General features: G+C 39.9%; 1 long non-coding RNA gene across 1 annotated transcript; it reads right to left on the bottom strand.

Moving 5' to 3' along the window:
• Positions 1-22,873: 22,873 nt before the first annotated feature.
• Positions 22,874-24,018, bottom strand: LOC108492947. Its single transcript, XR_001873288.1, has 3 exons — positions 23,993-24,018; positions 23,481-23,572; positions 22,874-22,902 (listed from the first exon to the last, which is right to left on the bottom strand). It is a non-coding gene; the product is annotated as an uncharacterized LOC108492947 (long non-coding RNA).
• Between the last annotated feature and the right edge of the window lie 1,056 nt (positions 24,019-25,074).

The following is a 25,074-nucleotide window of genomic DNA, read 5'->3' as shown; positions in this document are numbered from 1 at the left end:
ATTTCCAGGCAGTTACAAATAATTGAAGTTAAAGATCTCTGTAGCTTGTCTGACAAGGCTGAAACAAGAATCATGTATATGTCTGACCTCAGAAAGCTTATAATTTCTAGTGCTGCTGGTTTGCTTCTCCAAGGAACTGGCATGTTGTCTTCCAGCACCAAACAGCAGAAACTAATTTGGGACTACCAGAAATGATCGCAAAGTGACTTGCATGAATGATCATATTATGCAGCCTGAGGGAAGCTGGTAATGTCAGGAAAAATGGAGCAAACCCTTATGTTTGGTTCAGCAAGAGTCTATTTCACCTCATTTTCATGTCCTATGATCTCTTTTTCGATACCCAATAAAAACAGTTCTAAGGAAAGGGAAGCTTGCCAGCCTGACTAAACATCTGTTTTATGGTGAAGATGGCTGTGGGAGAAAAAAATCTGTTTATTAAAGTCTCTGAATATGTGTAATTATAGGGTACTCTGTGATGAATAAAGATGATGTTAGGCAAGAAATAAATGGTAGACACTTGTAGTAGTTGTTAGATACCTTGAAAGTGTCCTAGCTCCCAATGGTAATGTATGAACAAAATGGAGTTTCCTTGATGACAAAAATGGGCAAAATTACAGATTAGCAAATCCAATAAGCAGAATCACCACAGTGATTATTCCTATTTTTTGTGTGTATGTCAAGATCTGCATCGTGTATTTTATGTTTGCACTTCTCTTCTAAGAAAGTCAATAGGGGCAGGACCAAGAATCCACTGATAACTGATGCGTGTTGTAATTTTGTTGGGTCTGGTTTATGTCTAATGATAAGATTCCTGTGTTTATATAATTTAGACACCTGAAAAGAAAAATGGGAGTTTGGAGCCTCAAAAACTGAGATTTGTATAAGAAGGGAGTTTCTCTTTCTGCTGATTCATGGAAAATAATAGGGCTGAGGGTTGAGAGGTTATCTAATCCATCCTCCTAAATCTGTGAAAGCTCAGTGCCTTTTGTGCAGCTTCTGAGGAACTGGGAGCAGATGAAGACCATTTACATACTCAGAGGCTACACTCATGCCCATTCTTCAGTGCACTTTTTTCAGTCTGCTGCAGTAGCCTTTTCTACACCAGTGCTCCTGACCTTTTCTTCTTCCTCCATAAGGTTTATTAGGGGAGAAAGAAAACTCCAGAAACGCCTACTGTTCTTGAAAAAAAGAACCCGTGGTTGATCTTTTCAGTGAAAATGGATGCAAAATCTTGGTTTTCTGCACCTTCAATCAACAGGTTTACTCCCTCGTGTCAGAATGGTGCATTTGTGGAATGCCACAACTTGTTGCCCTGGTTAAAAGCCTTTAAGGTTAGCTGGTTTTCTACAAGAAATAGGAACTTTTTATCTTCATTGACATATAAGCATTCAGTGAAGCTCAGGTTCATGCCTCACTAGTAAATTTTAATGGGAATCCATACTAAAAAAGTCCACCTTCCAGTTATACCGGTATGGTGCATTTGCTGGGAATGTTCCATCTGAGAGAAAATCTCTGAAGTATCTATGTTTGCTGCTTAACTCCAGGAAGGTTTAGCACAGTACGTAGGTCAGGTATAGACAAATATGTTGAGATATTCTCCTGCAATTCTGTCCGGCTAGGGACTCTTTACCTTTTGTTTGTTCTGATAGAAACATTGAAAATCATGAAACTGAGAAAAAATGTTATCTCATTTGCCAGATCTCTGTTTCCCTTCTCAACCCATTACAATTATATTGACTCAGTTGAGCTGATGTAATTAGGAAGTTGAAATTACCTCTGAGTTTTGATACTGCTCTGTTCTTTGCTTCATCTTACAAAAAATGTTGAAGTTTAATACATATCTTACAAATGTATGGTGCCTTCAGAAGCAATTGCTTCAACTAGAAGCTTCAACTATGCATGATTCATTTTGAACAGGAAATTCTGGGAGATTCTATAAAATCTAGGAAAAAAACCCCTCGTCCTGGAGCATTTCTTCCAGTAAATTTTGATCATGACTTACTGAAACCAGTGTGAATTTTTTTCATTGACATATGAAGGATGTCGTATAATTGTCTTTTGACTACTCTTGTTTTATATCTCCTCATTGTTGTGCTTAACCTTCTCAGCATCACCTCCTAAGCTTATCTAGAGTTCTCTGTTGGCAATAAAAGTGCTGGCTTCCACTAGGCTTCCCAGGGATGAATTTGGAACATAACCTCAGTGTGCTCTCAGAGTGCATTTGATTTCTTTATGAAGTCACTTTGACTGTCTTAAAAAATCTTATTCAAATATCTAAAAACCTAATTGCCAGACTCTTAAAAGGTAAGCAGTGATGTAGATCTCCAGAGTTCATCCACTGGTTGCTGCCAGAGTTCAACACCCAAATATCCTGATTAGCTGTACCAGATAGAAGTTTTTATATGGAACTAGTGAACATCTATAACGCCAGCACAAAAAATATCACACTGCAACTTTTCATATTCCTCACAAGTACAAATAGTTTAGAGTTGTGAACCATATCTTAAAAGTCATTAAAGATACAGAGAACTAACAAACCTAGTTTTAATTTAAAAGATAATGTTATTTTAAAAAAGTCACCTTTGTGAATCTATTAGATCAAATTCACCTGTCTCATACTCCCTCATTGCAACATTTCACCTCAGTGGCTTATCACTTTCTACATCAATAGCAACCTCCACGTGTGTAATCCTTAATGGTTATGGGGACTTTCTCCCTTTCTGAGTTTGAACTTTATTTGTGAGGAGCTAGAATTAAATTTTCATCTAGTCAGTGTTCTGTCTTTTAAAATAGCTAAGTTTTCATTTACCCTAAGATTAATTCCTCAGGAGTATCATCCTCAGGCCAGATAAGGCTTTGATGTCAAAGAAGTAAGTCATGAATCTCTTTTACAAAGTCAGTGTGGATTTCCAGAACTCTTTGGGGTTTCCTCTATTTCTATCAGTTTATGTGTGCATTTTACATTTAATCTGTCCTCTTTTTTTCCCTCTTCCCTAAAACTTTGTGCATGTTTCTCTCCTGATTGTTATTTCTTTCTCGTCTTTTCTTCACTTTTTGCTTCTTCGAGGAAATCAATTCTCATTAATTATCCTAGCATTGTCATTATAATTGGCATGATCTTTGAGATTTTACCATTTGGGCTGATCTAACTGGCCAAGTGACACACACTCCTCATGTTTACTGAATTCCTCTCCTGACTGTAGAACCCGATTTGTTTTGTCTTGGTGACATCGTTCTCTCAGCTGCAATCCTTGAAATTGTTTCTGAAGAGCTTTTTCTTTCTTATCAGTCTCTTCTTTCTTTCAAAATAAATTGTATTAATTAGTTTTTAAATCATAAGTTTGAGCATTTCTGTGTAGTCTCATTCTTATCTCTCAGTTCTTTACACTGAGGCTGTCCTCAATTAGGTTGTGATGGCTATTTATATCACTCCTAAATGTTCATCTCCAATTAAAATCTGTACAAAAGGCCAAGTCCGAATTTACATGGAACATACTTCAGCAGTTCTCATAATATAAATGACTGAAATGTGATTAAAGAAACTGAGAGAATTGTGAAGGCAATTTAAGGTTCTGTTGAAGGCAATTTAAGTTACTGAAGCTCTTTTAAAGTGGTGAAATCAGAATTTGGTGCCAGAATTAGAATTTTATGTTAGATTTAGAATCCTATTTGTCAGGCTGAATTTTTTTTGTCAGTGAATTTTTTTCTATTATATGAAGAAGAAATAAGAGCAAAACTCTTATCACTGCAACTAGTTTACAAAAATGTTTTTGTTCATCTGTACAAACATAAATTTTAATATTTGGCTTGGGAAAGTTTTTTTCCAGCTACTTAAGCTTAAAAAAAACCCCATCTGTATTGTTTCTCCCAGGTGAGTGCTCATTAACCTCAGGCAAACTTCATATGCTCAGTGTTTGTCATAAAACATTTATTTTTAATTGTAAAACTTGTTGTTAAATACAGTAAAGATGAATGGCATGATACATGTAACACAATAATCCTCTAGATAAAAGGTAGAGGCAATCAATGGACTGAACACAAGTGAAATCAAGGTAAAGATACAAATGTGAATGGAGAGCACTAAAAGTATACTTGGATTTAATGCCTGTTTTGTATGAAGGATTTATATGGTAGCCACTATTTGGATTGTATAAATAACACATATTTACATGTTGGTGTAACTCCCAAAAATGTCTCTACACATAATATTTTCTCTCCTCCATATATAACCTGAAGATTGTCCATAGGTGTTCAAACTTTATCATTCATCTATATGACTAAACCACAGATGTTTTTTCTTGCTGTTTTAATGGGATGGAATATAGATATGTTCTTCAGTCAGATTCTGTTATGGAGGCTGATTTCAGGATTTCTGTGTCAATCTAGAAATATCTACTGCACTGAATTTTAGCAGAAAACTGCTTACTTCTGGACCCTGATTCCACCTGGGCACTGTCTAGACCTGTTCTGCTCAGCTATGTCAAGAGGGGGGGGACACTGAAATATCTATGGACAAAAAGTGCCTCCAACATTAATACCTAACTGCAAATTCAGGACTTTAATTTGGTGTAGACATCTAAATGACACTTCTCTCTTCACTCAATTTTGTCTGATTTTTTCTCTCTTTGAGACCTGTGTCTGTGTGCTTTCTTGATTTGTCTCAGGGAGAGGAAATTAGTCTTACTGAGGTTGTATAGCCTCAACCAATAGTTGATTCCTGTGCCTAATGTCATTGGGATTACACCAGTGATGAATTTAATGCAAGTTTAACAAACACAGTCCAACCATAAAAATGTCTTGTATAAAGCTGAAAATCCCTTCGCCCAGTTCATTAAACAACCTCCATATTGAAGAGTAATTCAGTGACACTTTTTTCCCGTCTGTAAACATTTGCTTCTTGTTTTAAAAATTCTCATTTATAATGTATCCAACTGTAGATCTTATCTACAGTCTAGGGTGAACTGTACAATAACACCCTTTAAATACTGCAGTGTCTTCCCTCTAAGCACTACTGCTCTGGATTGTTTGTATTATGAGAGCTTCTGCAAAGATGGGGACTGTTTTCTTTAATACTTTTCCCTAGGTTACAGAATCTCTCTCCTGCTTTCCTGCTAAACAGGATCGTGTCTGGTCTAGCACTGGTACTGAAGATAACTGTTTTCTGCCAATGAAGCACCATAAATTTGTGTAGAATTGTCTGGGAGTTCAGGTTTGTTCATTGTAGTCTCAGATATATTTGACTTTCTCATGGATTATAGTTATGGTTTACATCTTCTTTATAGCTATCTTGAAATGACAGACTTCATGTGGAAAATATTGTTCTATGAATGGGAGAAAAAAACAGCAGCTGCACTAATAACCCTCTTATTTCTAATATTTGGAGTCAATGTGTCTCAGACAGTGTGTTGTGGTCATGGGGGATCAAAGAGGAGGAGTCTGAATTGAGTCTAGTATCCACCTTGGTGTGACTGATGTCCTGTCAGCAGTTAAAAGTAGCTCTTATCCTGGCCTGTAAACACTTAGAAAGGAAGGCACTGCAAAAGGAGATGCATCTGCAAAAGGAGATGCATCTGCAAAAGGTTTAAGGAATACTCTTTAGAGTTTGTATAGAAAATGACACTCAGTTTCCTGAAAACTGGTGAAGTGTTTGCAGTCTAAACTTGAAGTCTCGAATAAGACTGAGAGATGAAGAATCTGATGTTAATTGTGAATTTATTGAAGGAGAATAAAAAGTAAATCCTCAGGATAGATCTGAAATATCTTCATTGTAAATGTCTATTTTGAAGGCACTAATCATGTATTTTCCTTTGCTCTTTGAAGATCTACAATTGTTTCGATTTAGTATAGTTGACTAGACCAACACTCTTCTTGAAAATTCTCTTGCAAGCTTTTCATGACTTTTTAGTCTTTCGCTAGTTTACAAATCAAGAAGGAAAATTTCATTAATAGTTGCCAACATTTTAATTCTGATTCCCAAAACTAATCAATTTCCTTTATCAGTCTACCCACACCCTTTGTATTCCTGTCATCAGATAGCACAACAGAGATGAGGGAAAGAAACTCAGTGCTAGTAATTGTTGTCTTTCTTTCCATTACCCTTGTTTCTGTTCTTAGCATGGAAAAGCAAAAAGATTGGGACACTGAGAAGAACTAAGAAGAAAAGCTATCCCTTTTTACCTGGTGGAGGACAGAGAAGCAGGTGGGAAGCAATGTGTATCTAGTCTACTGCTAACAGTTCCCATTTAACAGCACACTTTAGCTTGGAAGCCACTGTGTTCATTTTGTACTTACACCTGCAAATGATGTACAGCTCCTATAGAGCACTGTCTTGAGAAAATAAATCCTCTTCCAGTTCTCTAATGGTTCATCTGATTTCCTTTATTTGGGCTCAGTTTATTTAAAGCTTTCCGAGCACTGAATCTCTAGCATGTGAATAACCTCAGGCAGTCCTATCTATTGGGAAGAACATCTCCAGTTATTTATCATGTTTCTAAAATGGCATATATGCAAAAGCAGACAGTGAAAAATATCACTGCATAATTGTGTTTATCATAAGGAGGGCAATGTGCTACCTACTCTTAATTGCCACTTGTCACTATAGTATCTTGAGACACAGATCTCTCCTTTCAGCAATAGACTTGTTTATGGGCACAGTAACTTGCTGCCAGATAAATGGTGCTGCCACCCTTATTACAACCATATAGTCATTTCATATGTGCAGTTTTGGGGTAGGATTTCAAACTACTTTGTTCAGCCACTTGTGTTTCCCTTGTTGTGGATAGATGTGGTTCTGGGAATAGCTAATACAGAGTCATTGGCAGTATTTTGTTGATTTTTTTTGCATTAACTTCTCTTCAGTTTTGTGGGGGTCTGCCTACAGGTAGCTCACTGCAAAGCAAAAGCTGACCATAGGGGTTAAGTATTACTTACTGTATGTTTTCAGTAGTATCTCCATAGTGTGAGCATCTGTCTGGAACAGGCAAAAGAAAAAGGAATTCCAAGGAAAAGTAAGTGCAGAGCAAACTGTGCCATGTGGGAGTCCATTCCAAACCAATTTCCTTTAAAAACAAACACAACAAATTTCCTCTTTTTGTATTTGCCTGAAATAGCTGAGCCTGCACACTGCTGAGCTTTTTGCTCTTCCACATCCAACTCCCTATTGGCATTCGTAGTCTAAGTGCTTAGTGCAGTGGGCTAAGCTCTATCAGTACCTCTTTATAGATTCATAGAATCATTAAGGTTGGGAAAGACTTCTAGGATCATCAAGCATCACCATGTTCACAACTAAACCATATCTCCAAGTGCCACATAGAGCCAAGTTGCCCTGTCCCAAAGACAACAAACTTCAAGCACATCTAGAGCTTCAAGGAGTTCCAAGGAGTGCTGATCCTGTGTTACCTTTCCTGCATAGACATTACCTTTGGCAGGGAAGTTTGACCTTCTTTACCTACTTACCTCCTTTGGGGCACCTAGTGCAATGTATTGGGAGGCCAAAACAAAACCTCAGAAATAAAACATTCTTTGAGCTGATCTCCCTAGTTCTGTTGAGAAGGGAAAGATGCTTTGAGTGAAGATTTCCTACATAAGACAGATAAGAAGCAGAGAAGATAGAAGATCAGATAGAATCTGAAGAATGGGCAGCTATAGCCTTGAACACTGACATATTAGTTTTGGATGACCTGTCTTCCATTTAAAGAAGTTGTGAGGGATTTCTGAGGTCTTAGCTGCTCTTGTCCATGGGGACAACTGAGAGAGGGAGGAGGTCATTTCTGTTGTGCAGAAGGACGTTAGCAGGGGTAGTTCCTGATTTGGTGGGAACATGTCTCTGCTCCAACTCTCTCAGCCTGTCTTCATAGGAAAGGTGCTCTAGCCCTCTGATGACTTTCATGGCCCTCCTCAGGACTCACTCCTAAAGGTCAATGTCCTTCCTGTGCTGAGGACCCCAGAGCTGGGTGCAGTACTCCAGGTGGGGTCTCACCAGAGCAGAAGAGAGGGGAGGGATTACCTCCCCCGACCTCCTGGCCACACTGCTTTTGATGTAGCCCAGGACACGGTTGGCTTTCTGGGTTGTGAGGGCACATTGGTGGCTCATGTCCAGCCTCTCATCCATTAATACCTCCAAGTCCTTCTCCCTGATGCTGCTCTCAATCCCTTCATCTCCCAGCCTGTGTTGATTCCAGGGGTCATCCCAACCCAGGTGCAGCATCTTGCACTTGGCCCTGTTGAACCTCATGAGGTTCATATGGGTTCAGGTCCCTCTGCATGACATCTTATTCTTCAGGCATGTCAACCATACCACTCAGCCTGGTGTTGTGAATCTTAATTTAATTCAATCTCTTAAATCTTTATTCAGCTGAGACTAGATTTCATTAAAATACCTAAAACATATTGACTGTACTTTTATCCATAAAGAACCATTCCCTTTCTCTTAAAATATGATAGTACAGTGCATTTTTACAACTGGAACTTAAGTTCCATTCTAAGATGGATTCTTTTGGACAGACAGAGGGAGATTTGGTATTTCTGCAAATAGAATAAAACTGTTCCTGAAAACATAGTTCAGTGCTAGAACACAAGCTGAGTTAGAAAAATAGTATTTTTTACAACTAGTGAGAATTAAACTTTAATTAAATGAAACAGAGAAGGAATTGCCAAGTGTAATATGCAACATTAAATTAGCAACACATCTGGCAAGGATATTCTGAACTATCTTTGCAATTTATAGCTATCTAAATTGTTATTTCATTATCAAGAGGGCTCAGCGAGACAAAGAGGAGTGACATATGACCAGAAAGCTGAAGGAAAAAAGAGTAAAGGTGAAAATAGATAGAAAAGAAAAGTGAGTTACGCAGCAGCAAAAGGAGGGAAGGAGGCCTCCACCCATTCAGCTGACTACACAGCAGCTTGAGAAAATACGTTCAAGCTGTGAAAGGCAGCCTGTTATTGGCATCAGCAGTGGCCTTTAAAGACATGAGGGAGAAAGCAGAAAAGCTGTTGTGCATCATCCCTTGCTGTACCAATTCATATCTGCTGCTGGGGACAGCCCAGCTGGCAGTGGCAGCTGCCTCCATGTCAAAGAGTTGCTGTTGTGTTTCCTGCCTCTGCCCCTCAAGGGCGGCAAAACGAACTGTGCAGCAGTGTGTGACCCTGGGTGTGCTGGAATGAGTGACTTCCCTTCCACTGAGTGCAAAGTTACTTTCTCCTACGTTTTACCAGGCTCATGCAAGTGGAGTTTGTTTGAAGCTTACAGTAAAAATAGGTCATTGTAGGAAATAGCTATAATGTCAACTCCAAGATACTATTTTTGGATACTAAAATTCTCAAAGTTTTCAAAAAGTAGATGAGAGGAGAGAATCCTGGTGCTGCATGATGTGATCAACTTTGTCATCACAGAATTTTCTTCTTATCAACGTCTTTGATAATCTTATTTACCAGATAGTATTAAAAGTGAATGTTCAGTGTATGGTTTGAATTTCAGCACTGTCAAAGCATTACTTTTTTTAGCAGACCTGCAGCTACTTTTCAAGTGTTAGCATCAAAAGTTCAAGGCAAGTGCCAGAAAGCAGATATTCAAAACACATATCGGGGTCTTTTGCAGGCTCTGCAAAGGCAGATGTAGCAGTATCAGACACTGATGACTGCAGAGCTGACCATAGCAGCTCCTGCTGCCCTGCTCTAGGGCCTTCCTTGACCACGTCTGCCAGCTCCTCCTCTCATCCACCCTGTCCTGCCTGCTTTGGGGCAGTGGCTGTCCCACACTATGGGACTATTAGAGACACGACTGCGACACATCTGGAGTTTTGGAGGAAGTCAGGGTAGGTAAGCAAACTTCAACTCTAGCACTTTCATTTAGGGGCGTTATCACCTCTTATCTCTAAGCTATATTAAATCTAAGGGCCTCTCTGCTTTATCTGCTGCCAAATAAAAAGGGAGTCCAGATATTCTGGCAAGGTTTATAGGCAGGCTGTAGGATAAAATCTGAAGAAATACAGGCAAAAAAAGACTACAGACATCATATTACTAGCTCCTTTTTTATTAAGTTTCTTTACTGGAGAAAATGGTTTATTTTAGGTAATTCCATCTTTTCTCTGTCTCATGGACAGCAGAACTGCAGGCAGACAGTGGTAGTTGTAAATGCCATCCTCTTCCTTCCACTGATTTAGCAGAAAGGCAGCATGTCTGTCAGGCAAGTACAATAGAAGGAATTGCTAAGATGGCTTTGAAACATTCATTAAGATTGCAGAAACTGGAAGGGAATGCTTCTGCAGGTCCTTTAGCACTATTTTACTGCTTCACCCACATAAATTCATACATTTTATTCTGCATCTTGTGCCCAGTGATTGTACCAGAAGGTCTTTCCTACCTGTCTATGTCCATTTTTAGCAGCTGAGCAGTACCTTTCTATTTTGAGTTGGGTTTTCAAATGGGAAACAGTCTCATGAGAAACTTCAGCAATCTGAAAGAGCAACAAGCTAGTTGGTAGTCATGAGATGCTGCTGGGAAGAAAAGTAATCCCCACAATTTAAATATTCAAAACACAGCCCTGCAGTTTTGATCAGAAAACAATCTTTAAATTTTGATTGTGCTTCCATCCAGACAGTGGCATGATTTTGGTCACAAAGGAGGGCTGCAGTTTTGTGTTAGAAGAAGGCGGGATGAAACAATGCCAAATATTTTACCACAATATTTCCCATTGCTTTTTTAACAGGTTTGATATAGTGCGGTTGCTGAAATCACCCATGCATTTAGCCAGTCCTATAAACCTGTTCAAGGAAACAGTAGACCAGATGTAACTTTTCATACCTTTTGCACTTAGTTGTCTAATAGTAAATAGAATTTGCCACCTATTTTTATCTGATTATATAAACCAAGCTTGGTAGTACTGCTAGGCACTGATTTAAAGCTGAGATAGTCAAGGTCACAAATCCACCCTTTGCTTGTGCAGTCTGTCAGGGGTTGAGGCATATTTATGGGAAAGTGTGGGAGGAAGTTTGTACATTTCCAGTGACTTGCACAGACTGTCAGTCAAGGTACTTTGAACACAAAATTAGTTTTATGTTACTTTTAATCCCATTCATTTCTGCCATGGCAGAAGTGTCTGTTTCTCAGATAAGCTTTTGAAACAAGCAGTTATACAGAGGGGAAGACATGAGGTACTTGCACTTTTTTGAGACCATTGACCTTCCAGGTTCTCTGTCAGTCACACCGATGGAAGTGTGCAAGGAATTAACCTTGGTTCAAATTTCCATCATACTTTGCAGACTTTTTTAAAATGAAACCTGGAAGTTGCTTAGCCCCAAATATCTGTGACCTGGAAAAAGCAAATGCACCTTCTAACTCATTATGGATAAAATGTTATGATAATCATCTCTGAAGTTTTTTTTAAAGAATAGGATTGATAATCAACTTTTAAATGGAAAGAGCTGGCTGAGTCACACCAGCTTTGATGCCAAGTTCCATAACGGAAAGAGAAGATACTATTACTTCCAAAGTATTACGACTTTATTCCTTAATTTACAATACTATGCACATGGACAAAATCCATGTTCCCCACTGGGACTATACAATAATAGTCAAGATGTGGTTTTGTCAGGACAGTGGAGTAGGAATTGTATGAGCAAAAGAGCCCTTCACATACTTGAAGCAAGTTGAAAATATCCAAGTGACCTAAAGCAAAGAAGGTATTCCCTCATACCACAGAGCATGTTCATTCTGGGAAAAGAAGAAAACTGTCATTGATTTAATTTCAACTAAAAAACTTTAACTGACCAATAGCTAACAGTTAATTACAGTACACTTAAAACACTATAGGAGACATTGGAATGAAACACCATTTAGCTGTGCCTAGTATACAGTGATCTAATATGATATTCTTCAGCTGTATACAGTATCCAGCTGTAAACTTGGAATTTTTAAATATAAGTGTTCAGTTTGGGAGAGGAAAAGTGGTAAAAAATTCCAGCAATGTAATTTCCCTTTCATGACTGAATCTTGTAATATATTTTAAATTCAGTTAGTATCATATTCTGTCTTTAAAACACAAGCAAATATTTGGATCGGCTCCAAAATGCCCATCTGTAATCAGCAGCAATGTTGAGTTCCAGACACCATTTATTTGGTATTACCCAGGGATAATCAGTACTAGCACTCTCAGGGACAGCTATAGGCACTGTCCTGCAAGAGCAGCTAATTCAATTGCAGCCCTAATTCTGACTGTTAAATTCAGCTGTCTGCATTAACTGTGAGGAAAAATACCTAGATTTTGAGTGCAAGTTGGAGTACAAGATCTGCCCTGTGATATTCACTTTAAATTTTTTTATGGAAATGGAGCAAATAACAACAAAAGTCAGCTTTTTGTGTAAGAAATTGCTATAAATGGAGGTGTAAAGTGCTGGGCATATATATTTCTAAATTGCTAAGGAAGTGTTCTTGAAAGAGCATGTAAGAAGGGGCTGGGATTGCCCTTGGCATACTGCTCTTGGCAAGGCACAGATGGAGCTCCATGACTCAGCTTCCTTGTTCTGCTGGAAAGATAGGACAAGTCCTTGGTAAATCCAAAGTGTTATTCTTGCTGTGCCTAGACAGCTCCAAAGAAAAATTCAGTTTGGTGGTACATGCAGTCTTCTGCCCAGAGCACAGTCCTCTCTCCCTACCTACTCACACAGGAGATGCAGTGCTGTCAGCGTTATGTTGTGTAACTATCACCATGTTTTTCCCATATAGCTACTGCCAAGGCAAAATCGCTACTTATCCATAGACTAAAACTGTAACTCGGGGATCTTCATGCCCCTTAGACTCCTTAAACGGTTTGCTGAAAATGAAATATGTACTCTGTATGGACACAGGCATTTATGACTGACTGGTGACACCAAGTCTTCAGAGAGAAACATTATGCAAGCAGATGGCAGCTGCTTTCAGTTGCCTTTAACTAGGAGATGAAAGGGACCAGCTGGAGCCTTACTAGTGCTTGAATAGAAAAGGCAGCCACTCATTGACATTTCCCTGTGCCACCCAGTTTCCAGAAAAATGATTTTTAATGTCTGTTCTGCAGTGCAGAGTCCCAGCCAGGAGCTACAGCCCAGCATGTAGAAAGGGAAGAAGAGGTTTTATCGGCAGGGACTGATACTGATGTCTTCACTGGCTGTGAGTAGAGAAGTGGACTGCCATATAGTCATACAAAAGGGAGCATCTAAATCAGGGATTAATTCTTAGCCAGGCATCCCACTGACAATGGTAAAGTACTGATGGGGCTTCTACACTGAAATGTGCAGTAGTTCAAAAGTAGCCAGTACATGCCCCATGAAAACTGAACGGCAGCCTATTTTTTTATATGCTATTCTGGAGTCTCAGGTTTTTTCGAATGTTTTAGTACTGTTTGCAAACTGTTATGGCTGGTTACAATATGAAAAAGTGCATGGAAACTGGGATTAGTTGGAATTCAAGCACACAGGTTATTTCAATTCTATTCTGTTTTTTTTTTTAAAGAGGTTTTCTCCTTTGAATTTGGACAGCCCTCTCTCTTCCCCAAGCATCATGTATGCCAGGGCCAGCCTAAAAGCAAATCCCAGGCCCTTTCCTTTCTGCTTGCAGTCCTTCTAATGACTGCAGGCAGTATTTTGGTCCCCATTGAAATACAAATTTTAAAGTAATAGAACAGACAATTTTGGAAAATGGCTGGCAGAAGTTCACATATATGCGTGCAAGAAAATATTGTCAGTGTCCACTTTACTGCTGTCTAGGGAGTAGACTTCTGCTCTACTCTATCAGAAGCTGTGAAGCAGGGCTGGAGTGCTGTGCTCTTCTCTAAAACCTCTCTGTAGTGTGTGCACATCATCACTTGCATAGCCAATGCCCAATTGACCACCAGATGGCCTTTGCAGAAGCAAGAAGTTAAGGTCAAGATTTTTATTTCTGATTTGAAGGTAGACACTGTTTCCAGTCCCACATAATCAGATTCTCTGTGCACCAGCTGATTTCCTAAGCCATAATGTATTTAGAGGTGCAGAAAATTGCTTATGTTATTATCCTCAAAGCACTACAAAGGTAAGCAACAATCCTCAGTATCCTTCGTGTAGACGGACGGAATAAAGACATGAATTATTAGTCACCCAGGTTCTCCATTCATTCCCAACAGGCATTGCAGGGTAGTGGTGCTTCCAGCTGGCTCAGGACAGCTTAGTTTGCAGAAGAGCAGATAACATCTGTCTGTTGTACACACAACATCAGGGACTGCAGAAAGTGCTACAAAATGGGTTGGAGAAGCTGAATGAGCAACAGAGTGGTTACTTCCACACTGAGTTTTAGTGCTGCAGCAGTAGCTAACTTAAAGAGTTTCTGACTTAGGTACATCTGCACTATTCTGTCATTGCGGCTGTGGTGCCTGCTCAAATGGCAGGGGTGGGAGTAAAAATCAGCTCTTCTGAGTCACTGTCAGGAAGCTAAAAACTGAACTGTGCATTGGTAATGATAATGATGCTACACCTCAACCTTTACCTCTGCTGTATGTGGAAAATAGGAGTGTATACAGGACTACACCGGAAGGAGTCACTTACACACACAGCATCATGGAATCATTAGAGTTGGAAAAGATCTCCAAGACCATTGAATCCAACCTTTGACCGAACAGCACCATATCAACCAGACTTAGTGTAGTTTGCGAACTTACTGAGGGAGCACACAATCTCCTTGTTCAGCTCATCAGTAAAGATTTTAAACAAGACTGGCCCCAACACTGAGCCTAGTGACTGGCTGCCAGCTAGATGTAACTCCACTCACCACCACTCTCTGAGCCCAGCCACACAGCCAGTTTTTAACCCAGCAAAGAGTGCACCTGCCCAAGCTGTGGGCTGCCAGCTTTTCCGGGAGAATGCTGTGGGAGGCAGTATCAAAGGCTTTACTGAAGTCCAGGTAAACAACATCCAAAGCCTTTCCCTCATCCACTGGTGACCAGGTCACCTGGTCATAAAAGGAGATCAGGTTGGCCAAGCATGACCTGCCTTTCTTGAACCCATGCTGGATGGGCCTGATCCCCTGGTTGTCCTGTACATGCTGCATGATCCCACTCAAGATGATCTGTTCCATAACTTTCCCTGGTGCTGAGATCAGGCTGACAGGCCTGTAGTTCCCCAGACCCTTCTTCTGACCATTCTTGTAGCTGGAAGTCAGATGGCAAACCTCCAATCATCTGGGACCCGGTTATCCAGAAATGATGATAAATGATGGGGAGTGGATTGGCAAGTTCCTCTGCCAGCTCTCTCAGTACCCTTAGTTGGATCCCATCTGGACCCATAGACTTGTTCTCTAAGTGGCACAGCAGGCCAAGCAAGGCAGTCATGGCTGATGGTGTCATTGAATATACCCTCTAAAAAAGGTGGAGATAGAAGACTATGGAGAAGCTGCCAGTGGTCTCCTGCAGAACCAGGAAGAGTGCAAGAAGTCCTTCTCCCAGAATACCACCATTCCAGCGAAGGAGAGGGTTGTGGCACATGTTATAAGAGGAAGTGTTTTTACAGTATTCCTTACCACACAAGTTGAGATGTCAAACCAAAATCATGACTATTAAATGGATAAAAGTGGGAGTCCTGAGCAGGAGCTATTGCAATGGCTGAATTCACAGGCCAAGTCTGCTGAATTCTGTGCCATCACTAATTGTTGCCTCATAGGGTGCAATCAAGCTTTGGATGAATAAAGCCAAGAACAGGGATTTTACTTATACAAAGCAATCATGCGCTTTTTGCTAGGTGACAGATCGAAACCATGGGAGGTGTTTATGTTTTTTCCCAGCTCGACTTGGAGCCCTGTTTTGGCACAAAATTAGAACATACCTAATTCAAATATTTGGCCAGCCAGGAAAATTCACCTTTGGTTTCTGACCCAGCCACAGTTCTCATTTTGTTTCCTTCTCGAAGCCAAGTTTCAATTAGCGCATTATGGGCAGAGACTCGGGCCCCACATGACAGCATTTAACTCAGTGTGAAACCACGGGGGATTGTTGAGCGACCAGGACTGATAAATATTCCTTGGGAACTAGTGCAGAAAGAATAATTGAGGAGCAAATGAGGAGTTTGTGTGGCTCGCGTTCACACAGGCACACACAAGCCTGTTCTCAGTTGTAGTAGCTGAAGTTGTTCCTACTAACAAGTCTCAGCAGAAACCATCTGGTTCTCTAGTGGACAAAGGGTGTTTGTGCAGTGTCAAATAGTTGAAATGTAACATGTTTGGGTAATTTTTTTCCCTCATTTTCAGTGTACTATAGGTTATGTGAAAGCAATCCCTTATAAATCTCCATTACATAATGCTGTTTTAAAACATTCTTAAGTTCCATGAAAAAAAATCTCTTCTAATTATGTGATCAATTTCTTCCTTTAGTGTGCTTTTTTGCATACTACATACCTTTCTACCCCGTTATCTTCATGGGAGAATAAAGAATAGCACTATTTACTGTTCTAGGATTACAGTTTCATAAATAAAACATACAGCGAGAATCACCACGTCTAAATAGGATTAGCATTATTTTTCTACTTATTTTTTATGTGGATTATTTTTATATAATTTATTCTCACCCATCTTTTCTGTAGCAGCAAAACAGCTTTAAGCTCCTAACCCTCTTCTCCTCTTCCTTGGCCTGCTGAACATTTTCTTAACACAGAAGCTGCTGAATAAAGCCAGAGGCCAGGTCAGGTATGAAACAGGATCTGAACCTTTTTTTTTTTTTTTTTAACTGGAACCATAAACTTAAAAATCTATATCTCTCTTTCATCCTTTGGTTGTGCATTCCACCAGGAAATATGCACTAAATGAGGCAGTTCAAGTGTGGAAAAGTGCCCTCTCCAAGGCTGAATTTCTAGGATGTGTTTTACAGGCTCTGCCTAGAGCAGGCTGATGCAGGGCTCCACACATCCTTGGCTGCAGGGAGAGCTGGGCCATAAGCAGCTGGAAGAGGATCCTTGCTAGGATAGATGAGGGTCCTTCCTAGGCCTTGGCCCTAGCTGCATAGATGAATGCTTTAGGGAGCACAGCTTGAAGCCTTCACCTCATTTTAAATCCAGGCTGGTGGTAAACCATTTGACACACTCCAAGCAGGAATATCCTCTGGAGATAACGGCCACAACTACCTCCCATCTCACCAAATCCCCAAGGAGTGGGTGCCTCTGCCTTTCACACTGCAGGTCCCCTCTTGGAAAGGGCACATGGGGACTCAGACTCGCCACTGAATTTTGTGCAAGAACCAGGCTTAAGGGGCTGCTGGTAGCTGCTTTGGCAAGTATGATAAACAACCAAAAGTACCAGTTTGATTGTTTCAGAGGGGATTAGTTCCAGAAAGAGAAATACAGATGCAATTGGGATACTACTGCTTCCAGGGCTAGGTGGCAGCCCAGAGAAATCTTGAGGGCACCTACCTGAAACAGGAAGTCATTACTGACAGTTTTGTTAGACAACCTCACTGTGTTCACAAACAAGTCTGAGACACTTTATACAAAAACTTTGTTAAAAATATCCATTAAAATGAGAGAAAGAAGCTATTTTGCTTCCTCAACAACAAGAGTTTTAAATGAGCTGGCTGAGGACCTCGGTATTTGTAGGATGAATTTTAAATAACTCTTTAGAGACAGAGGCCTCTCCCATGCTATGCCAATGTTTACAATCAGAAGATGGCATGACTCACATGCTTTCGACTGCTATTTCTCATTCTGACATTCATTCTTGGTAAAATATTTTAAATGGGATATAATAAGAAAATAGAGAAAAAATCAATGGGCTTATAATTATTATTTCTTACTCTTTATTAAAGAGCTTAAATGGATGCTTTCATATAGATTGCTAGATAAAGATGGGATAAATTTGTCTAGCATTAGGGATATAATGTGCTCAGACATCTGGTAAGAATTTGATTAGATCTTATGTGATATTTTTAAGTAAATAAGATTGCAACAAAATTACCATAGCCATCTAAAAAAAATAAGATGGGTACCAGGTCTTCAGTACACATAAGCAGGTAACCATGAGCAAGCATATGTGCTTTTAGAGTGGTCAGCTGGTAACTGCTTCTTGGTCATTAAGTGCCAGAAACCAAAGAGGTTTACAGTGACAGCAACACTGGGCTTAAAAGCCATACAGAACAACGTGGTTCTCTGAACAAACTGAGAATAAGCTAAACAATGTAGGTCTTAAACTGAAGTTTATTACATGATCTGGGTGCAATTTATAATAAAAGTGAGGTAAGGAAATCTTCCTGTGCCCCAGAAAGCAGCATCTCTGTAAAGGATTTGAAGGGTAATTTGAGCTGGTGGGGTAATAAGCTTCTCTCTGACAGGGTAGTGTCTAATGCAGTTCTTGGATGTATAAACAGAGGTAGCTCAAATAGCAATGGAGAGATGATATTTGTGTTTGGCACTGGAGAGAGCACTAATGGAATCCTGTGTCCAGTTCTGTCATCTGCAATTTGAGAAGGATATTGGTAAACTGAAATGGCTTCAGAAAAGAGTTAAGAGAACAGTTAAGAAGCTGGGAAATATTTATTATGGGCAGAAAATCCACGATTTAGGAGCTAGTATGTATTTTATAAAAAGAAAGTTAAAGGGTAACTTATTTGCAATCCATAAGACCTTACAAGGGAGGAAAGCTTTGGTGATGGCTTTCTGCAGTCTTGAAGCCAGAGAAATGGGACTAGAAATAAGGTACAGGATTGAACAGTGAGGCTTTCATTAAAATTTATGGTAGCAATTTGTAAAACTATTTTTTTCATTTTTTTTCTTACAGCTACACTGTAATGAGAGTAAACAGGGGGGAGTGCTGCTCAAGAGCCACAAATCTGAGAAAACTACTGAGAGTATCTCAAACAATAAGTGAGTTAAAATTGCATGATCATCTACACTGACACAAATACAAGCATGAGGTCAGGGTCTTACCTAAAATCAAATCTTTACACTGCTTTGAATATTGAGATAATTGTTCTAGACTGCTCACATGTACATAGAAAACAGGCACCTTACAGAACACTGGCTGACAAGAGAGATGTAAGACAGTTCCAGTGTTTGAGGCTGAAATGAAAAAGAAATCCAATATTGCAAGTGAAAAGGTTTGGTTGGACAAATAACTTGTGTAAGGCATGGAGCAATGAGAGTAGCAGAGAACCCAAGTAACTCCCTGCCAGGCAGGGAGGCCTGATAAGAGTGGAGTTTTACACAAACACATGAGGGTGAAATGAATACTAAAAGGAAAATGGATGAGATAGGGATTTGTGCTAGGCTCGTTTCTTATGCAGGTGTTCGCATTTATGTGAGAGTAAGGAAAACTGCAGATGATGTGAAAGTAAGGAAAACTGCAGATGATGTGAAAATATAAGTAACTGCCCTGGAGGAAATGGAAAATAAGAGACAAAGGCTGTAAAGGATAACAACATGGGCACAGAATAACAGCATGAGATTCAGGGTAAAAATATATAAACTACCTCATTGAGGCAGAGGAAATGATGGAAATAATCCAAACAAAGGAAGAATCATACAGAGCAGCTATGCTGAAAGATAAGAAATGTGTAAAGATGGGAGTACAGAGCCAGTGAAATGAGTCTGCAGTGTGACGTGGTAGCTTAGAAGATGACATTAGTTCTGGATTTCAGATGTAAAAACACAAGTTTGGAGTCTAAACTCTACCTGTAGGAAGATCTGCTGCCAGTTTCCAAGCACAGCATCAGGTGAAGATGCCCTGCTAAGATTCAGCTCTCCTGAAAGAAAAATACCATGCTGCAAGTTGAAATATCAATAATACAAGGCAATTTGGGAGTCATTGAAATTAGTTCAAGAAGGATCCTGATGTGGGTCAAAGTATGTTTGGATCAGAGTTTAGCTGAGGTATTTTGACACCTGTCAGGCTTCAGCCAAACTCCTGTTTGCATATTGAAAAGTGATCCAGATTGGATTGAGGCACATTGCTCAGGAAGTTATGGGCTGAATCTTGGAGAAAATTAATCTGAAGCTGATCTGGAAATCTGGATCTTCCTTGGTTGTCAGACTGGGGATTTCTCTAGAAACCTTCTAACAACATTTTCACCAGCTTAGATACAGCACTAGCACAACTGTAGCATGAAGAAAAATGTTTCAAAGGCAAGGAGATGGATTAGATGACCCATTAGGCATTTTCCATCTTTAACTTGTGATGACTTTATGAAAGCACTTTGTCAGCCCTTCACTAACTACTGTGTACTTAGGTCTGATCTGTCTTGTCAGACTATGGTTTGGGAAGTTAGATTTCGCTATAAATTCCGATCTGAGCCTCTCTGAAATCTAAAAATAGAATAGTTGAGAATGTACAGGCTGAATTATGGATCAAATGTGTCACTGCTGAAACCAAGGACAAAATGTGTGACATTAAACTGATGTAAAAGAAAAACTACTTGACTATTTCTGTACTCACAGAGTGCATTTTTCATACACAGAGCTCTGTGAAGACGTTAGCTAATTAATCATCACAGGATGTCAGGGGATCATTACTCACACCTCCATTTTTTAGATGAAAGAGAAGGTTTAGAGAATCTTTCCATGTTACAACTGGAGTCAGGAATATGAATGTCTTGCCCATTGCCCCATGCTGAAGTCTCCAGTCCATACTGCCACCTAATGCCTGTCTAATACATGCGAGAAAATGCAGCAGGTGCTTTGAAAAACAAATTAACTAGACATTTTCAAACTATTCACAATGTTTAATAGTTGAAAAAATATATGATACATAGACTGATTTCAGGGAGGAAAAAGCAGGAGAATGTGTGATTTGAGGTTGTGGTAATTGCACGTAGGAGCATTGTTTCCTTCTGTGAGAGGCTGCAGGCAGCCTTCCTGTGCTGGTTTGGTACAAATGTGACTCCTAGCAGCACAATGCACTGCTCGGGTTCCCCCTAGCCTTTCTGAACATTACTAATGTGTCACCCTGGTTGGGGTAAGCAGTGCTTGAGAGGAGTTTCCTCATCACTTAGGAGCTTGAGAATTGATATTCCCCACCATTGCTGAGGCAAGCATTGGCATATGAGGCTCCATCCTTCTGGTAGAGGGGGAAACTAGGCCAGTCTGTGAATTGCAAGTCTTCTCAGAGACCTCAGGAGCTCAGGAACCCCAAGCCGTCATTTGTGATTACAGCAGCTGCTTTGCCCTACATACTGATGAGGCCACAAACTTGTCATGGGACCACAAGGCCAAATTGCTGCTCCCTCCATAGCGGTAACTTCTATCGCATCATCAGTCACAATTTCATCAGTTTTCAGATCTGCCACAAACAGTTACGGGAGCTATTATTCACAGATTCAGCCACAGCGCGATAATATTCATAGCTACACAGGCCTCTGTGTGCTGCCCCTGGATTGTTTGCAGCTGCTGAAGCAGACAGACACATCTACACTGGCTCTGGACCAGTAGCAGACAGCTTACACACCCATTGACTGCAAGATGCAAGTGTCCTTAAAATCAAAAAATGCGGTGTACTGGTTGTGCTGAATTAACATTCCTGATGTACCTGTGCTCAGGACTAGCTAAGGAAACATGCTTGTAACTACAGCATGCAATTAGCCATTGCCCAGAGGCAGCATAAAGCAATTCTACCTCTTTTCTAAAAAAATTGTCTAACAGTTAGAAAATTCCTTTAACAGTAATATTTGCATGGTCTTGCTACTCATCGAGCAATTTTCCTGTAACTATTAGGGTTTTTTAAAGTACTAGTTTAATAAATCCTGGTATTTTATTGTCCTGACAGTGCTAACAGCATTGCTACTGGAAGAAAATAATAAGGGAAAATGAACTGATTTTTTCATCTTGTTGTCATTGTTATGGAGGTGAAAGTCTCTTTTGCTGTGGTTGAATAACCTTTAAATGGGCGGGGGGGTGGGAATCGGGCCTATACAAGCACTCTGTGTTTTCATATGCAATATGCTGAATGTAGGGGATTGCTGACAAGCAAAGGAAGCTTTCATAGTGAAAGCCAAGCTTTTACCATTGGAGAATATTTCTAATTGTCTTTCTGACCATCATTAAGAAATCCCTTATTAATGTAACGAGTGACTTGTCCAAAACTACAAATCTATGTATAGAAACACATTTCTATGCCTTTGAGGATTTGGAGATTACACAGTTTGGTTTTGCCCTAATTCAAGTGGAAAAAACAATTTGAGTCCCTCATGTCAGCACTTGAAGGCATCTTTACTCTTGACTAATGTTGTCTGCATAGCAAACATTGCTAGAGCCTTCAGTCCTAGAAGTATTCAAAATTTTTGCCTGCCAGAGATCTGTATGCCAGGCAGACTAGCTTACCTGGCATCTTTTCCCCAGGAAAGAGAGCTGCCAAGTGGCTGGGAAGTGGGACAGGCAAGAAACCTGCTGAAGAGATCTTGTTTGTTTTCTTTCTTTCTTTCTAAATTTCACTGGCACAGATTTATTTGCAAAGCATTTCAGGTTCAGTTAATTCAGTAACTTGTAGTGAAAAAATAATTTTCTCTGTTCTGCCTTCCTGCAGTGGTTCTAATCTCACCAGAAGATGGCTAAAATTACTGAATATTAACTCTCATTAGAAAATGTCAAAGAGAAAAATTCTTAGCCTAATTTTAAAAAGGTAATGACTGCAAACTCTCCCTCTGGAATGCACATTCTTAAAGAAATTAGGTTATTTTCCTGTTTCAGTATCTTCCAAAATAGGCCAAATTCAGCTTGGGAGGAAGTAATTGTATTTATTGCAGGAGAATTCAGGTTTGTGGGAGGTGAGTGGTTTTTTTCCCAGGAAAGCTTGTATTATTGTTGTTGTTGTTGTTGTTGTTGTTGTTGTTGTTGTTGTTGTTGTTGCTGCAGGTCAGTGGGGTTTTTTCCAGGAAATCTTGTATCATCATTGTTGTTATTTTCCTTAATTCTCTATGGCAGTCCCACTATGCTGTGTAATGCAAAAGCACTTAGGAAAAAATATCCCCTGCCTCAAAGAAGGTATATCCTAAGCAGACAAGAGCAAAGCAAGGAAAGGAAGGGAAAGGAGATGAGGGAAATTGAAGTTCTTGCATAGAATCATGGGTATAGGCCTTATCATTTCTTATCGGTCATCTAACTTTCCCCCACTGCCACTTGAGTTTAAAAAGCAAATGTTTTTGATGGCACCCACCCACATCTCAGAGCGGCACAGTGAAGGAGACAGTGTGTCAGCACTCTGTGTCAGGTTTCCAAGTGCATTCCCAAGCAGCCAATTAAAGCAGACAAGATAGGTACCAAAGGAAAAAATAAATATTCGTCAGCTGCCACCTCATTATGGAATCCAAGTGCTCGTCTCCTGTCAGGATCACTGAAAGGTTTTTGCAAATGCATAAAGTGTATAAATTGTGTCTGTGAGATTGCAGCTACCATTGATCCTAGGGAAGCACTGTGCACCTTGCTAGCTTGCTCTCTAGGTGTAATAATTAAAGCCACAAGTAAAGACTGTGCAAAATTCAGAGATACTAAATCTAGAACACGGACTCTTACAATATTAAAGGTGCTGCTGCTCTCCACATTTCTTGGCAGATATCCTCCTTTACCAACTGTTTCCATTCAGCTTTTACTAGATATGGGACGGGCTGAATTCAAAAAGAAGCAAAATCCTGGTTTTGCCTAAGAGCACAGGCACAATTTCTTGCCTGCACAATCAGGTAGATTTAGTAGTCACCCAGATGTTGAGACTTAGTTATGTTAAAAACCACATAATTCTCCCTCAGAAGAATAATATCTTATGCCTAGCCATGAGACTTCAACTTACATTATTTATTAGGGATCGTCCATAATTAGCATAAGGATACATGCTAGGCTTTATCACCAAAGTTATGTGGATAATGTATTTGTATAATAGAAGTACTACACTTTTTTGTTGTTGTTGCTCTTGCTAAAACCAGTACATAACAGCGTTATCTGTACTGAAATAGGGACTATGGTGAGTAGACCTCCCCTCTCCCCACTGAGCAGATGATGGGACAGAGGACATCTTGGACTGCGATTTCTACCTTTAATTGCTATTGTTTTGTTCTAAGAGGCAGGTTAGAAAGGATATGTATTTCCAAGTCTGATAAAAGAAGCTGATATCAAAGGGTTGATCTTTTTCTTCTTAGTGGTGTTACTGTAAATAAATTACCTGGGAATGCAAAGATAACACATACAGAAAATGGATTAGAAATGTTACCAGAATACCTTAAAGAAATTAAAATTTTAAAAAAGCATTTCAGCAACACATTGATTGTCCCTTACAAAGTCACACAGAACAGTTAGTGCACAGCGCAAAGTACAGGAGGAGGGAGGGCTTACCACAGTGACCCGCTTCCATTGAGTAATAAAATCTAACGACTGAAGGTGTTTGCCTCAACTTCACCTTTGATAAGCTTTGATAATGTCAGTAAAGTGTCTTACTAAACTTCAAGTTTCTCAGGTTATTTTAGGGGACAATAGAAGGGAAAATCTTGCCATTGTAAGTTGTTGGTTTAAATATAATCCCAGTTGCTAGTGACCATCACTGTGTGACAGCTGCTTGGTGATACAAATGTCCAGATCCCAGAGATCACCATAACTGGCTTCGCTTGCATTTGCAAGGAAGGGTTGTAGCTGATTTCCACTTCTGGAGGCCAACATGATCATGCACACGGTTTTTGATATTTCTTATCTGGAGGCTCTCAAAGACACCTTAGTGCCTCACTGAAGGGGAATTGCTGGTGCAATAGAAAAGCATGTTTTCCCACACAGTCTTTTAACTCTGACTCCTTATAACCATAACCTTTACAGACTGAGTATCCCAAAATAATGAAGCAGGAATAGAAGACTATCTAAACTCTGTCAGTTGCCAGGTGTTTTCATGTCGCTTTGAAAAGCCTGGCGCCTTCAGCAGCAAACCCCTCTTCTGTAAAATCTGAGCTGCTGTTTTTCAGTCAGAGCTGAGAGAGTTGTTGGTATCCAAGCTGCACAGGAGAACACCTTATTACTCTGCTTGTCAACTGCAATGCTGAGATCATTGCCTGCACGCTTCAGTGCACATCTCACAAATTATAGCTGTACCTGTATGCAGGTTCAATTAGGTACGTTCGTGTACAGGGGAGCT

Source organism: Lepidothrix coronata, unplaced genomic scaffold, assembly GCF_001604755.1.
Source record: "Lepidothrix coronata isolate B3197 unplaced genomic scaffold, Lepidothrix_coronata-1.0 Scaffold13, whole genome shotgun sequence".
NCBI lineage: Eukaryota > Metazoa > Chordata > Aves > Passeriformes > Pipridae > Lepidothrix > Lepidothrix coronata.
Note: the sequence above shows the minus strand (reverse complement) of the source record. Positions and strands in the feature narration are given on the sequence as shown.